General features: G+C 42.9%; 1 protein-coding gene across 2 annotated transcripts in view; it reads left to right on the plus strand.

The window, feature by feature from the left end:
- Positions 1-5905: 5905 nt before the first annotated feature.
- The window catches only part of LOC108314305 (tudor domain-containing protein 7), a 73280-nt gene continuing 63413 nt past the window's right edge, over positions 5906-15772 (plus strand). The window contains exon 1 of one of the 2 annotated variants that reach the window (XM_017543226.2): positions 5906-6128. The gene's annotated coding sequence lies outside the window, so the exon portion shown is untranslated. The remainder of the gene's footprint in view (positions 6129-15772) is intronic. The other variant, XM_037743732.1, reaches the window with a different exon arrangement.

Genomic DNA, 15772 nt, shown 5'->3' on the forward strand with positions numbered 1-15772 from the left:
GTATCTGTGGGGAGTGGTTATTTCCCATAGATAACCACTGATGAATAGAAATTCACCAAACAGCCCCAGGAGAAGGCTCTTTTGCTACTTTCTTCTTCACTTTGCCACATAAGGGAATCTGAGGGTAGAACCAGAACCAAAGGGCTCTGGAATTCTATGCCACCTCCCAATTTAACAAAAGGTCAAGTCCACAATGATTTATCCCAAGGCAAGCACCTAAGGGGCAGTGATTCTTCCTGTATAGCACCCTTCTTTCGGAGCCCACACTTCTCAAATACTGTCTGCTTCTTTGATTTCAGTGTCAGCTCACCTATACTGAGCACCTCCTCTGCACCTGTGTAGTTTCTTCTCACTGCCTCCCCACTTTCTCACCCCTAGCAGCTATTGCAGTGCAATTTGTGTGCCATCTGGTTTATTGACTATTACAGAATCCGTCATATTGTGGTTGATTGCCTTGCTTAAAGTATTAGTTACCTCACCTCCACACCTCACCCCACAGCTGGGCCCCTAAGCCAGCTAACTCTTAATAATATCTACTTCCTTGGAATCATTCTTATTTTGGGGTCCTAAGACTGAGCTATATGAATGACCTACAACTCAGGAGAGGGCAAATGTGACCTCTTAGCCAAGTGACCTACAACTCAGGAGAGGGCAAATGTGACCTCTTAGCCAAGACCCTCCCCTGTTGGTTTTATGACCTTTCTATACACAGTATCCCTTTAAGCTTTCATTATCCCGTGTTTTCCAGTGTGCTGTGGCTGTGTGGCCTCTAAAGCTTTGGTGATCAGTCCCTTCTGGGGATTAGCCCCTTTCAGCTGACTCACCTTGGAGGGCTTTGTGGGCAGATTAGAGGGTTTTGCTTGATCAGCACATCCGTAGCTTTACCAGGGCCTGGATTTTAGCAGGGCTCCGGCAAGCTCTCCCTTTTGTTTTTTGTTTTGTTTTGTTTTGTCTTTTCTCCTTACTCAGTTGAAACAAATGCAGTTGTCTAGAAATTCCTCTGCATCTGTTCATGAGGCAATTAAAGCTGATGGGAAAGGCAGTGATTATGATGTTGATGATTAACCCAAAGTAGATCTGTCCAAAGATTCCTTTTGTCGTGGATCTATTTTTCCTGACCTTAGGTAAGCAAAAAGCACTCATGTGGCTGGGTTCCATCTGTATACATAACTTTGAACATGCTGTTGCTCAGCTTCAAATAGTATTGCTAAAATTATTTGCAATCAAATAGCAACTAAAGATGAATAAAATGTAAACTCTTTTCAAGTTGTTCACAAGGGAGATGAGATATAAAATCACTTGTTATGTTCTCTCTGCTGTAAATATATTTGAAGAACAAAGCACTCTAGAAGCTCAGCTAAAAGAGTAGTGATTGTCAGGTGGGGGATTCGAAGAAGGCTTCCTGAGAGAGGAACTACTCCAGGCATTGAATAAGGGCATTACCAAGTCCCTGTTGTCCGTTTGATGGGACATAAAGTGATAGAAATGAAAGTTTTGTTTCTGGTTTTTGGTTTCTTTTGGGGGTCAATATAGAGAAGAAAGTGAGATCTCACTTCCAATATAGGAAGTGAGATGACAGCACCTAGAGGTCTATCAAGTTGTCACTCTAAATTCTGCAAGTGGCAAAGCTGCCTATGGTGGCTATAAAGTCTGAGAGGCTCTTAGAGGAAAGATGAGGAACGTATTGTTCTGAGGCTGTATTGCAGAGACCAAAAGAACTATTGGGTAAGAAACAAACAAAATGAACTACAGATATGTTCCTGGATCATGCTTGCTGTCTCACCCTCATTCTAAATTGTGCTTGCTGATGAGAGAAGAAAGAACGGAAGGACAGAGATTCAACTCAACCAATAGTATTGGTCCTGCCTGCTTTGTACAGGTATTTTGGTGTTTGTATCCAATGTGACTCTCTCCAAATGAACAGGCTTCCCAGGTGTGGACAAAAATGCATGAAGGGCTTTGGATGGAGGTTTCACACTGGAAATATGTCCATCTTTCTTTGCCGAGGATAAGCTGCCAACAAAGCCATCTTCCTTCCCCATATTTGGGCCTTGATTTGCACTTCCTTTCCATGGTAACCTCTCTCTTTTCTCTGGACAGGCACAATGACCTGTCAGGCTTCTGCTTAGTGGCCAGCTTTTACTGATCCCCCCTCCAATCTACCTTTCCTACCCTAAAAGCCACCTTGAGCAGAGTACAAAGGACCTCTCTACAGCACTTGAGGATGGGAAATTGTGCTTGCCTCTTTTAAAAGAGATCTGGATGCTCCTGGCCACAGCTCCTGTTGTCCAAAGACACGCTTGGGCTTTTGCAGAGGAAGAATGCCTTCTGCCCGAGTCCTCTTCATTTAGAAAACTCTGCTATTTGGCCCCAGAATATATGCTTTCCTCGAAGGAAATTTTTAACATGGGTTCACAGCAGAGCATTAAGGACTCCAAATCCTCTCTGAGATCATTCATCAAAATTTGCTTTCATCTATTCTGACATCCCCATAAAAAGGTAAGAACCACTGTGCCTAAAGAGTAACTAGTCTGTGCCATCTCTGATATCTCTTAAATCTCCTGAAATCCAATTATATCCAGGGTATGAGGGTGAATTCTTGAACTCCCTGGGCCTTGGACCACTTCACAAAGACAAAAAAACCATGATGTCCTAACCTGCCCTTGCTATGTCAGCTACCCAGGTAATTCTGAGAACCTCCTGATGTCTTGGACGAAAATCTACTTGCAGAACAGATACTTTACCCAAGAACACATATGAAGGACCATGAAACACATGAAGAGATGCTCAACATTAATAGTCATGAGGAAATGCAAATTGAAACCTCTGTTTTCTGTCCCTATACATCCACTGGAATGGCTAAAATTAGAAAGACAGACAACGCCAAGTGTTGGAGTAGATTTAGAGCAACTGGAAGTCTTACACATTGCCAAGGAGGGAGTAAAAGTGGGAGTCCAAAATAGTGAAGCTACATTAGAAAACAGTTTGGTGTTTTCTTAAAAAGTTAAGCATACACCTATCCCACAACCAGAAATTCTATTCCTAAGTCTTTATATCAAAAAACCATATCACCACACAAAGACCTTCATGTGGTTGTTATAACAGCTTTATTCGTAATAGCCCAAACTGGAAACAACACAAATGTAAATGTGAATGAATAAACAAATTGTGATAGAGCCATACAATGGCTTACTATTCAGCACTAAAAAGGAACCAATGACTGGTATGTGCAACAACATGGATGACTTTCAAAAGCGTTATGCTAAGTGATGAAGCCAGACACAAAAGATTGCACCCTGCATGATTCCATTTATATGATATTCTAGAAAAGGCAAACCTGTGATGACAAAAATTAGATCAGTAGCTGCTAGGGGATAAAGGTGGGGGAGAGAATTAAATGTAAAGGGGCACAGGAGAAGTTTTGGAATTATGAACTAATTTTGTATATTGATTGTGGTGGTAGATACACAATTAAAGACATTGGTCAAAACTCATTAAACTGTACATTTAAATATTTATTATATGTCAACTATCAGTAAAGCTGGTTTAAAATAACTAGCTGCAGAGCTTCATTTTTCTTCATGCATAGGACAGTCTAAACATGGAACATCTTTGCAAAAATAAAGGATCTTCAACTTGGGGTCAATTCACATGATTTTATGATTTATTCTACATATGAAACTCTGGAATTGTTTTTTTTAATTTCCTACTACTGCTAGCACCCTTTCCATTGGCAGCTGCTTTTTACATCTTTTCCATCTAAAATGTGGAGCCACAGGATGTTGTGAGCACTGCAGAGACCAAGTTGGGGCTGGCTGTCTTTTAGGTCTGTCTTGGCCCATTCCTGCTGCTATAACAAAATATCTTAGACTGGATAATGTATAAATAATAGAAATGTATTTCTTACAGTTCTGGAGGCTTGGAAGTCTAAGGTCAGGGTGCCAACAGATTTGGCATCTTGTGAGGGCTTGCTCTCCACTTCAAAGATGGCACCCTCTTGCTGAATCCTCATACAGTGGAAGGGGCAGAAGGCTCCTTTGAGCCCCTAAGGGCGCTAATCCTACTCACAAGGATGAAGCCTTGTGAGTAGGCTTCTCAAAGGCCCCACCTGTCAACACCACAGCAATGGGGATTAGGTTTCAACATGAATTTTGTAGGGATACAAACATTCAGACCATAGCAAAGTCTATTAAAAATCCACTGCAATGTTTGGAGTAGACTGGAGGGGAGAGAAAGGAGAAAGGCATCTGAAATAGACTGAAATAGAGAAAAGGAGATGCAGAGAAATTCAGGAGAGACATTTAGGTAAACTTAGTCAGACACCAGATCTGGGATATGAAAGAGAACAGTGTTAAAGAAGAGCCCTGTTCAAAAATCTTGAACAATTCCCCACTGCCTGTGGGAAAACACCCAAATGTCTGAGCACTGGATATCAGGTTTTCAAGATCTACTTCCAATTTATCTTTTTATTGCCTACTGCACCTTTTTGCTGAATCAGAAGCTCTACAGGCACAGGCTTATCCACACTCTGTGGAAATTTGTTATTTAACAGCTGGTGTTCAATAATGGTGATTGTCCATTCACCTTCTGACAGATGCTTGTATTCTTTCCATTTGGGGCTAGATCAACAAAATTTCTACGAGCATTCTTGTACAGGTGTTTGTGTGGACATATGCTTTCATTTCTCCTAGGTAAATACCTGGGAAAGAAGTGCTGGGCCATCTGGTAGGTTTGGTACATCCCTACAATACCACTCAGCAATAAAAAGACATGAGCTACTACTACATGTAACAACAGGGATGAACATAATTTGCTGAATAAAAGAAGCCAGACAGCCCCCCAAAAGGGTAGTACATACGATTCCATATATAAAAGTTTTATATACCACTCTAGAAAAAGCAAACTAATCTACAGCACCAGAAAGCAGGTGAACAGTTCAGGGGGCAAGGGACAAGGTGGGACAAAAGATAAGAATTATAAACAATAAATAATACAACTTTTGGGGGTGATGGATATATTACAGTGATGGTCTCACAGTGGTATATGAACGAAAAATTTATCAAACTGTACATTTTAAACCTTTAGTTTATTGTATGTCTTATACATTGCAGTCAAGCTGTAATAAAATACTGGTTGAAGCAGCAGCAGGTTCTCAGTAAATGCATATCAAATGATGCAGAGAAGTGTTCAATGTGGGCTGAAGCAGGTGCCCAATACGTGTCGGTGGAATTAATGTGCAGAAGAAATACATATTCACTTATGAGGTGTTCAATAATTTTAGAATGAATGGACAAATCTGACAGATATTTATCGCTGATGTGTGCAAGGCACTATCCTAGGCTCTGGGAATAGGTTAAGGAACCAAACAAAAATCCTTTGCTCACAGAGCTTTAATTTTAGGATGATAGCGGACAATAAAAACGTAAGTAAAAATACATATAGTGTGCTAGATAGGTGCTAAGGAGGAATACGGCCGAGAAGGGGGATAGGGAATGTCAAGGGAGGAGGTTGACATGTTAGAGACTGTGTCCACCGTCATTGAAAGGATGGTGCTTGAGAAAGGCCCGAAGGATATGGGCGGACAAGGTGGGTGGGTGTCTAGGGCAATAAAAAGTAACTGCTCCAGATGTTGAAGAAAATAATGTGCAGGAGTTGAACTGTTTGGAAGGAGGGTGAGCTCCATAGCAGCAGCCGCCCACACCCCCGCTGGGTCCCAGCTGGCCCGGCCCGCGCGTACCTGCGTAGTCCACCAGGAGGCGCTCCTGCCCCCTCCCCGCAGGCGTCTTCCGCCGCCGGCCGGTGCGTGGGCACGCGCAGAAACCGCTAGGCGGCGTCGGTTTCCCTTCCCACGCGCGGACGCCAGCGTGGGCCGACGCGACCGGGGCGCCCGCGCGTGCGCAGAGCCGAGGCCGGGTTGCCCTCGAAGCGGGGCGGGGCCGGGCGGGACGAAGCGGGGCGGGGCCGAGCAGGGCGGGGCGGGGGCTTGAGGTGATTCCCGAGTCGCAGGGCGGCTCCGGCGGTGCGGGGAAACCGAAAGTGGGCGGCGGCCGCGGCAGGGGCAGTGGTGGAGACGGCAGCGGGAGCTGGGCCCTGAGGCGCGGGGACGGGCCGTGGGCCCCTGAAACGAGGTGAGCGCAGGTTCTGCGGGCTCCGGGCGCGACAGGTGCCGAGCGACGTCGGACGAGATTTCGGGCGGGCGCGGCGCACCTGGGCCACCGGCGGGACCGCAGCCGGGGCCGGGGCTCTAACAGGCTCGGGGCCTCTTCCCTGCAGCCGCAGGGGCTTGCCCCGGCCCCGACGCCTGGGAATCGGGCTGGGCGCCGGGGGAGTTGGAGTTCCAGAGCGTTGTGTTTTAAATCTCTAAAGGGACCCCGCTCCGGGCCGGGCTGGACATTCACCCGGGAGTCGGACGGACCCTTCTGCCGCTTCGGAGGCTCTGCGCGGTGGGGAAAATGCAGCAGCGGGGTTTGGACGCGGGCGGGCGATGCGGACCAGGAAGTGGTTCCCGCTACCAGCGCGGCAGGCCGCAGCCGCCGCCCGCAGCGAGGGATGTCCGCGGTCCCCTATTTGAACCCATGTATTTTACATCACGAACTTCTCTTGAAGGTCTCTATAATCGGAAGACGAGCCCAGGCAGGCCGCTCAAGTAATGCAGGACACATATCCCCGTTCCTCTCAAACCGGGAGCATCCAGTGGGTACAGAGCACCCAACTGGGAGGGAAGCATGGATCCGTGAATAAGTTGTCTCTCAACTTTCAGCAGCATCCGCTCAGCAGGGTCAGACTCTCAGCCTCAGCTTGCTAGGAGGGAGCTTGGAGCCGGCACTTCTTTCTGCTCCCATTCGCTTGAGAGGTATAATATATTTCCATTAATAGCTAAAGGTACCATTCCCAAATAATTTCTAAGAGCAGGGAGGGGAAACAACCACATTAGAACAAGTCCTGGCCCAAAAGAATTCTGATAACCGCCTAAGCCAACCAAACCAAAAAACCACAGATCTAGTTCATTAACCCTCCTCCCAACACCTCTCTGCTCTCCAGTTGTGCCGGTGGAAAAAAAAAAATGCAAACAAATGTTCTCTCTCGAGAGATATGCAACAGCTTAGTGGCAGAAGTAAAACTTAGACTCAAATCCCTGTCTCTTCCTGGGCTGCCTTGATGTATATGAATGTGTTGCATGCTGCGAATAATGTGAACTTTGCAGACCTGGATTGAAATCTGCGCTTCTCATTTTACAAGTTGTGTGATCTTGAACAAATATATACTTTCTCTGAGGCTGGTTTTCTATGTGTCAGATAGAAATGTTTGACTTACTTTGCAAGGCTTTTTCAAGATAACAACTGTAAATCCTTTGCCTCGTAGTAATTGCCAAGCAGTATTCACTGTCTTCCTCCCAACAAACTGTCCATGTTTTACATAATTGTATTTTAGTTTTTCGAGGGCAGGGACACAATTTATGTTTCCTATATAATATAAATTGGCACATGGTGGATATTTTTGCATTTCCACTCAGTTGACATTCATTGAGCATCAGTTACATGCAAAGTACTGCTCTGGGAGTAGGGAATTGCACCCGGGACCAGCTGGATTAGAACTCACGTCTCCTATGCCCCAATCCAGGGTGCTTTGGTGGCTACAGCCTCCCTCTTTGGCAGTTACACAGTGAGGCTGTGAGGCAGCAGTTGGCAGTGCCTTCGGATTTCAGTCCCTGTAGATTGAAAATCAAAGGTAATCACCCTGCTGATGCCCTTTAAGTGTACAGGTTGAACATGGCTGAATGAACTGTTGTATTTTGCATCAAGAGATTTAAACTCCTTGAAGAACCCCTCTTTTAAGTTCTTTGTGCAATATAATCTAGTTGGATACATACTGTGAATATAAAGAAAAAATACTTTATAGTCCAACTCTGAGTGCCTACTTTGTCAAGTGTTGTTTTCAAGAATTAAGATTTGATATAGAGTGCTTTGCATCTGGACACTTTCACAGAAGTTCCTTGGTGAAATTTTATATTTATGTGCACTGCTGTTTCCTTGTGCCAAACCCGCTTTTTTCCTCCTCCACTCCCACCTCTGTACTTTTGAAAGCTTCATTCTTGTCATTATTTCCCTGTGAGCCAAATGTGTTTAGTTTTGTCTTTCAAACAAAAAATAATTAAGTTTGCAATTTTAGTTGAAAAGATGTATATATGCCAATCAGAACTTGATCAGCGCAAGCTGCCCAGTGTCACTTCAAAGTAAGCTTGGCAAAAAGCCTGTGCAGCTTTGTCGTGAGTAAGCAAACTCGGTTTTCATTAGATTTTTGGACCTTATTTCAGCCTTGAATGAATCCAAGGAAAGTTGAGAATCATGCCACTTGCCCACCTTTCTTATCTTCCTTGTGAAAAAAAAGAGACCTGAAGTGACTTGTCACAGGTAGTTAGTAGCAGAGCTAGGATTAAGACATAAACTCCTTACTAAGCCACTTTATTATCTCAGGGTTTGTTCTCTAGTATGTATGCTTACAGAAATCCCTTACTTACATACATTCATGGTATGCAGTTAAAATGCATGAATAATTTGGAACTTGAAATCACAGAATAAAATAGGTAACTCCCTAAAAACCTCTTAAGGAAGTACACCATCACTTGAGGGCATTAATCATCATCTTTCCTTTAAAAACCAGTTGGTGAAGGAGTAATTGAGGTGGTAGCAAGCAGACTATCATTAGAAAGAAAAGAGCATTTAAAAGTATTGCAAAATGAGAAATCATTTATTGGGTAAAGATCTTAGGAAAAAAATCTTCCCTCTGAGGCTCAGTTTATTGATTTGTAAGATAAGGAGTTTGAGTTAGCCTAGATGATGCCTAAAATGTTTTGGCACAGACATTATGGGACTTTAAGGGCCCAGCTGTTGCTAAAATAGTGTCTTCAAGGAGAAGGGCAGCTAGTTATTAGAAGCATATGCCCTAAAGAGGTATCCAAATACTTCAAGATTGAATAACCAAAAGAAGCTAAGAGATTAGTTGGTGTTTTCAGTTTACCCTAATAATTCTTCAGATTTGTTTTAAGATTTAGTGCCACTTGACAACTTAAATTCATGACATGAAAAATGAGGTAAGGAATACGAACCAAATAGTACAGTTGGAAATAGTTGGGCAAAGAGAAACTTAGAGAAGAGAAAGCGTAGGAAGGGAGTCAGACTAGCCCAGCTAAAGGCCTTTGACACAGTAGCTAGAGGAAGCAGATAACGTGCAAATGACTGAGCCAGGGAGGATCAATCAATGGTAGAAGGCATTTATCTGGGATACACCAAAACCAGGTTCTTCAGAATAGGACTTTCTCGGGCCATTTTCAGGTATAGTAAAGAGAAAAGCTGTGAATTGACACAATGTAGTTTTGAAGTAGAGTGAGAATTATTTTAGGCCACTTAAATTATTTAAATTTTGTTTCCCTAAAGATTGTCATCACTTTCCCCAACCCCCTGCCCCACTTCGTGCGCATTATTAGCATCTTGGATACTTAACAATTAATTGGGTATAAGCAAAGAGAAAAAGAAAAGCACAAAAGCATAAAAAAGATGTCAGGTGCAACAGTTAGCAATTCTTCTGCAATTCTTCTGGATTTGGGTGCCACAACCTTAAATCAGAACGTGGCAGCTCCCTGTTTTATGCCACTTAAGGGCTAGTCATTAAACATGCCCCAAGGTTGCTGTCATGTTTCCTGAGTCAAAATTTACCCTCAGAAGCCAACTGTATACATTAGGAGCAACTGTCTGAAAGGAAGTCCTAGTTTGGAAACCAGAAACTGGGTTCTTATGATTCTGGCCATAAAGATGTGAGAGCTGGAACAGTTCCCTTGGGCCTCCGTTTCTTGATTTTAAGCTGAAGAGTTTGGAGGAGATAGTGATAAGGTGCCCACTAGTATTCCATGCTTCTCCCAGTTCCCCATTCAGAGTTGGGCCCACTGTCCCATGTTGCTTTCCTAACCAGGCAGGATCCAGGGACATGGTGGGATTGTGGTGGCAGGGAATCTGCTTCTAAACCCTTGCCAAAGCAGTATGTGACTTTTTGCCTGCAAGTTAGATAAGAAATCTTGGAGGAGAGCCTGTGGTGTTCTTACCAAGCCTGCCAGTTCGTAAGTGTGTTAATGAGGCAAGTAAGAAAATCTGGGCAAATGCTGATATTTTAAATTTAATGCCATACAAAACATTTATTTCTTCAATATACCAATGCTTGTGTTATTGTACTCTTAGCCATTGGGTGCATATATTCATAGACACCATGCTTCTAGGAAAATCTTTTTATTTAGTAACTACTGACTGTCAAGTATTGTGCAAAGCACATATAACTCCACTTTTGATGCTTTTATTCAGACAGACCAGGAGGAGAAAAACAGTGACAGGAGGGAAGTAAAGATCAAATGCAGTCTGTCATGGCCAGTTTCTCCATGACTGTGGTCTTTGCTAGCTAACTTTGGCCAGTTTTTGAAATTAAAAGTGGTATAATCCAATAATTCCCCAGACCCACTTCCATTTTACTCTGTGCTCAGGAGTCTTGTTTAGCTCAAGTAGCCCCCATATTGACTAGGGAAGCTCTTGGGAATTTTAACCTGAGACTCCATGATCTAAAACAGAAGATGGACAACTTCATTTCTCCAGCATAGCCTAACTTGTGGTCACCTGGGCTTGCACAACATTCTCAGATTCACAAAATAAAAATAACATGAATTCTCCAAAACGTATTTATCACAGTACTTTTAGAGAACAGAAATGAGGGGGGAAGAGGAAGAGAGCTGAAAGATACAAATGGCAACTCTAAAATTTTGAGGAGCCACTTTAGAAAGACTTCCGGACTTAGTTTGTTCTGGGGGATACCTAAAAGTTTGCCTTTGGGACACTAATAGTTGAAATTCCCATGATATGCTTTCTTTTATGCTTTTAATGGATAGATGTCTAAGATATTAAACTTTATTTTTTATAGGTAGAATGAAGTATTCCTATATACCTTGAGAGTATAATTCCCATCTTCCAAAAGTCTCAAAAAAAGTCATCACGACCGAAGTAACAAAACTGAGAGCATTTTAAAAGTGATATAGATTAGAAAATAATGATTTTTTAAAAGCTTACACTTTCTTTTTCGTTCACTGCCTAAAGTGACTTTGCTATTGTGAGAATTGTGCATCAGACTGGCAAGACATGCATTTGAATATAATCACATTTCGTCTTCTAGGTTTTACTACATTTAACTGCTTCTCACTAGCTTTGAGACCCACAGTCTTTTATAGTCCAAGGGATTCCCCTTCCCTTCAAAAAGTTGTTTGCAAATAGAGAGTTATAGTCTTCCATGAAAGATAGCGTACCTTAAAAAAGCAGGCAGGAGAGGGAACTTAATTTACAGATTGCAACCATGTGGTCAAGTGTCTCCTTAAGTATGAGGCCATTTTCTAGAACTTTAGAAAAATTTTGTGAAACCTCATACACTAGTGGTTGTACTTGTAGTATCCATTGGCCTATTAACTATGTAACTACCAAAAGCTATTGTGAATTTAGTATCAGTTTGTGTGGTGGATCCCAATGGTATCTGCATACTCTTTGAAAAAGAGGACTGTAAGTACATGTGAAACATTTACAAATATTCAAGCCATGCCTGCTGCTCATCAGGATATGTGGACTCCTTGCAATCATGTTGCGGCCTTGACGGGGCCTAATCCGGCACAGAGCGGACAGACTCAGAAATAATCTACTTGATCCTCAGTCACAGTTTGATGTTGCGATTGGCTATCTCATTCATTTTATAAGAATTGTTCAAATGTGCAGATAACTTTTTAGTAACTTATACTGGATTCAGAGTTATGCCTTTAATGGCTCATTTATGCTGTATTTTAGTGAGTAGCAGAGAAAAGGAGTACTGTTAGGTAGATGGAGAATTTCTCATTCATTCAGCAAATATTTATTGAGCTCTTGTGGGCTAGGCATTAGGGATTTAGGAGTGAACAAAACAGACACAAATCCTTGCCTTGACGGAGCTTGCATTCAAGTTGGGAAGAAAGACAAAAACATTAAATGAAGAAAATATTGGATGGTGTTAAGTGCCAAGAAAAAAATCAGGGGAGCTGGCATCTCAGTTTTGACTTTGATAGGGTGGCCAGAGAAGGCCTTACTGTGGGGGTGACATTTGAGCAAATACTGTAGCCGAAGGAGGTGAGGCTGTGAGCCACATGTACGCCTGGAGTCAGGATGTCCCAGGTAGAGGAAATGGCAAGTGCAAAAGCCCTGTCGTGAGGCAATCCCAGGCACGTTCAAAGAAAAGCATGGAGCCCAGAATGGGTGAGTGAAAATAAAGAGAAGAGAGAATTTAGATCAGAGAAGTGGGAGTTGCAGGTTATATAGGGCCCTTTTTGGCTCTTTAGGACTTGGCTTTTTGTCTGAGTGACACAGAAAGCATTAGAGGGTTTTAAGTGACATGATATGATAGTATGTATCATATGAAAGGATCATTCAGGCTGATGTGTGGAGAATAGATTGTAGGAGGTGAAGTGGAAGCAGAGAGCCCGGCTAAGAGCCCAGCTGCTCTGCTCCAGGAAAGAGATGTTGCTGGCATGGGTTAGGGCAACTGCTGTGGAGGTGGTGAAGAGTGAAAGAATTGTAGACATCCGCCTTCCATCTTTATGTATCACATTGCTTGGGGGAGGATTAAGAACTACTAATACTGATCCCCTTCATCTTACAGACGAGGAGACTGAGGCCCAGGAGAAGGGGCTTTTCCCAGGAAAATGAGTGAGCAGTGGCATTAAGCTTGGGGAGGCTCAGGCACAATCTTCTGCAATCCCCTGCCCTTCCCCCAAAACCAGATCAAAATATATCAATAGCCAGATGTTAGCAACTTTACTGTTGAAAGAAATATTTTAAAGTGGATTTTAAGTGTGATAATATGTGCATTAAAAAGGGGGTGAAAGTAGGAAGTATGTGTGTGACATAAGCGTCTCTCAGGTCAGATTGAGAAGCATCACTTAGAAAAACAGTTGGACAATGCCAAGAAACCAAGGTGGGTAAATGTGAGGTTGGATAGGGTGGGAAAAGTGAAAAATGAGGATGAGCACTTCTGTGCCGTGCAGATTCGCATTGCTATTTTATTTAATTTTCTTATTAGTTTCTCCCTTTTTTTGTTTTTTGAGTTTTGCTCTTGTTGCCCAGGCTGGAGTGCAATGGCGCAATCTCAGCTCACCGCAACCTCTGCCCCCCAGGTTCAAGCGATTCTCCTGCCTTAGCCTCCCAAGTAGCTGGGATAATAGGCATGTGCCACCATGCTCGGCTAATTTTTTGTATTTTTAGTAGAAACAAGGTTTCTCCATGTTGGTCAGGCTGGTCTTGAACTCCCGACCTTGGGTGCTCTGCCCACCTTGGCCTCCCAAAGTGCTACATACCTTGTACTTGAATCATATCCGAGTATCTTGGGGCAAAGGATAGAACAATTAGGATAGAGATCACAAAACATCTACCATGTAAAGGAGAAGACACCTTTAAAGAGGGTGGGACTAGAGAAGCAAGCATTAGCCAAAGGTTCCTACCTCACTCTACTCTGTGGCCGTTAAACAGGTCATGGGTAGGAGTGAGGGGAAGACTGTCCCCAAATGCTGCACCTTAAAAAAGATTGTTAAGTGCCCTTTTTGGGTGATCCCTGCTGGCAGCTGTTTCAGAGCAGAAATAAGGAATATAGAGGGGGCATTTCAGGGACAGTGGTCTAAAATGGTTCTCGCGTGGGTCGAAGGAGTAGAAGGCTTTTGCAGAGGGCAGCCTGTGGAACAAGCCTCTGATTAGACTCTAAGACAGGGCTGGGCCTGCCCTTTCAAATCTGCATCACAGTGTTCTGTTAGGTTTTAGTAATAGGACAACCATTCATAAAATGCATTTATCAGACATTTTCCCCCATAAATTGATTGCTGTCCACTCCTAATGTAGCTGAGGAGAAGTAGACCACAGAGGGGAGGTGGCAGTGGAGCAGATGCTCTTTCCAAAAAGAAGGGAAGGAGAAGACCATGGAAACTCTCAAGGCAAAGGGTAAGGCCCTCTTACTGTAACTGTGGCAGGGGAATATAAAGTAGTCTGGCCAGGGAGGAGTCAGATATATTGAATAGCCTAATTTGATTCATTTACACTGGTCACACCCAGGTGGATATTTTCCCTGGATGCACGCTAACCACCTGACATTATATCTACATGCACTGTATATGTAATTGATAGCCAAGGCCCACTTAGGCATACAGATACACAAAGATGCAAAGCCCAGTTTCACTCAGAAGAGCTCTAGATGAACTGCTGGGAGGAACTGGATTTTGAAGGGAAGAAGAGTATGTAGATGGGGAAGGTGAGATCAGAAATGAATAGTCAGGGTGGGTTGGCACTGAAGAGTAAGCAAGTGATGCTTTAGTATGTCCTCTTGTAAATTAAAACTTGGCCAGCCTTCACTGTGGTTTCCACTGCTGTGGAAATAACTGTATAGTAGTTCAGTGATCTTTGACTGGTGAGTCATGAACCCTTGTTAAAGTATTTTCTGTGTCATCAGGAGTTTACTATTCAGGAGCCAAAATTTGTACGTTAGCATTAACATCTGGAAACCATGAAATATAGGTCCCAGAGCCATCCTCTTTCCTGCTCCCTGGCACTCATTCAAGTGTAGACTTCAGAGGTAGTGGAGGTGCACAGACTCTGCAGTTGTTCTCTGTCTCTGCCATGAATTTCTATTTAGTTTTAGAGTATCTCCAGCTGTTCCATTGTCTTGGAATCCACACCATCCCTGTGACTTAGTCAAGTCTGCTGTGGATTTCACACCACTATATTTTTCCTTTATACTCTGCTTACTCTTTCTTTCCTGTCTTGTCTCCTGTTCTTAATTCATCAGGGTTTGTTGGGTGTTGTTCCCAGTACCAGTACACAGGGTGATATAATGGAAAAAAATGTGGCCTTTGGCATCAAACAGATCTGGACTGAAACCCTAGCTTATCTACATCCTGTGATATCTTAATTATTTAACTTCTGAACCTTGGTTTCACATCTATAGGTTGAGGCTAATAGACTCCCAGAATTATTATGGATGTTAAACTTTTAGAAAAGCCATTTCTCAGAATTTACATACGAGAAATAAAAACGTATGCCCATCTAAACACTTGTACATGAATGGTCAAGGCAACTTTATTTATAATGTCTCAAAATTGGATGCAACCCAAATGTGTGTCAGCATTTGAATGGATAAACAAATTGTAGTATATCCATACAGTGGAATGCTACTCATCAATAAAAAGAAATGAACTGGTGTTAAATGCAGCAAAATAGATGAAACACAAAGCACTAGGCAAAAATAATTCATAGTGACAGAAAGCAAAGCGGTAGTTGCCAGGAGTCAGGGCAGTATGTGTATGATCCAGAGAGGGTTGACTACAGAGAAGCACAACTTGAAGGAACTGTTTTATTGTTTTTGGTTTTGGTGTTTTTTTGTGTGTGTGGAGGGGGGTGCAGTTTAAAGATACGCTTCATATGCAATAAAAATCCCTTTTTATAGTCAATTCCTCCCCTCATCCCTAGCCCTTGGCAACCACTGATTTAATTTCTGTGCCTATAGTTTTGCCTTTTCCACACATAAATAGAATCATATAGTATGTAGCCTTTTGTGTCTGGCTTTTTCCTTTAGCATAATATGAGAGTCATACATGTTTTATGTATCAACAGTTTGTTCCAATTACTGAATAGTATTCCACTGTATGGCTCTATAGATTGGTTTATCCACTCACCTTTTGGTAGAC

Source organism: Cebus imitator, unplaced genomic scaffold, assembly GCF_001604975.1.
Source record: "Cebus imitator isolate Cc_AM_T3 unplaced genomic scaffold, Cebus_imitator-1.0 Scaffold149, whole genome shotgun sequence".
Taxonomy (NCBI): Eukaryota; Metazoa; Chordata; class Mammalia; order Primates; family Cebidae; genus Cebus; species Cebus imitator.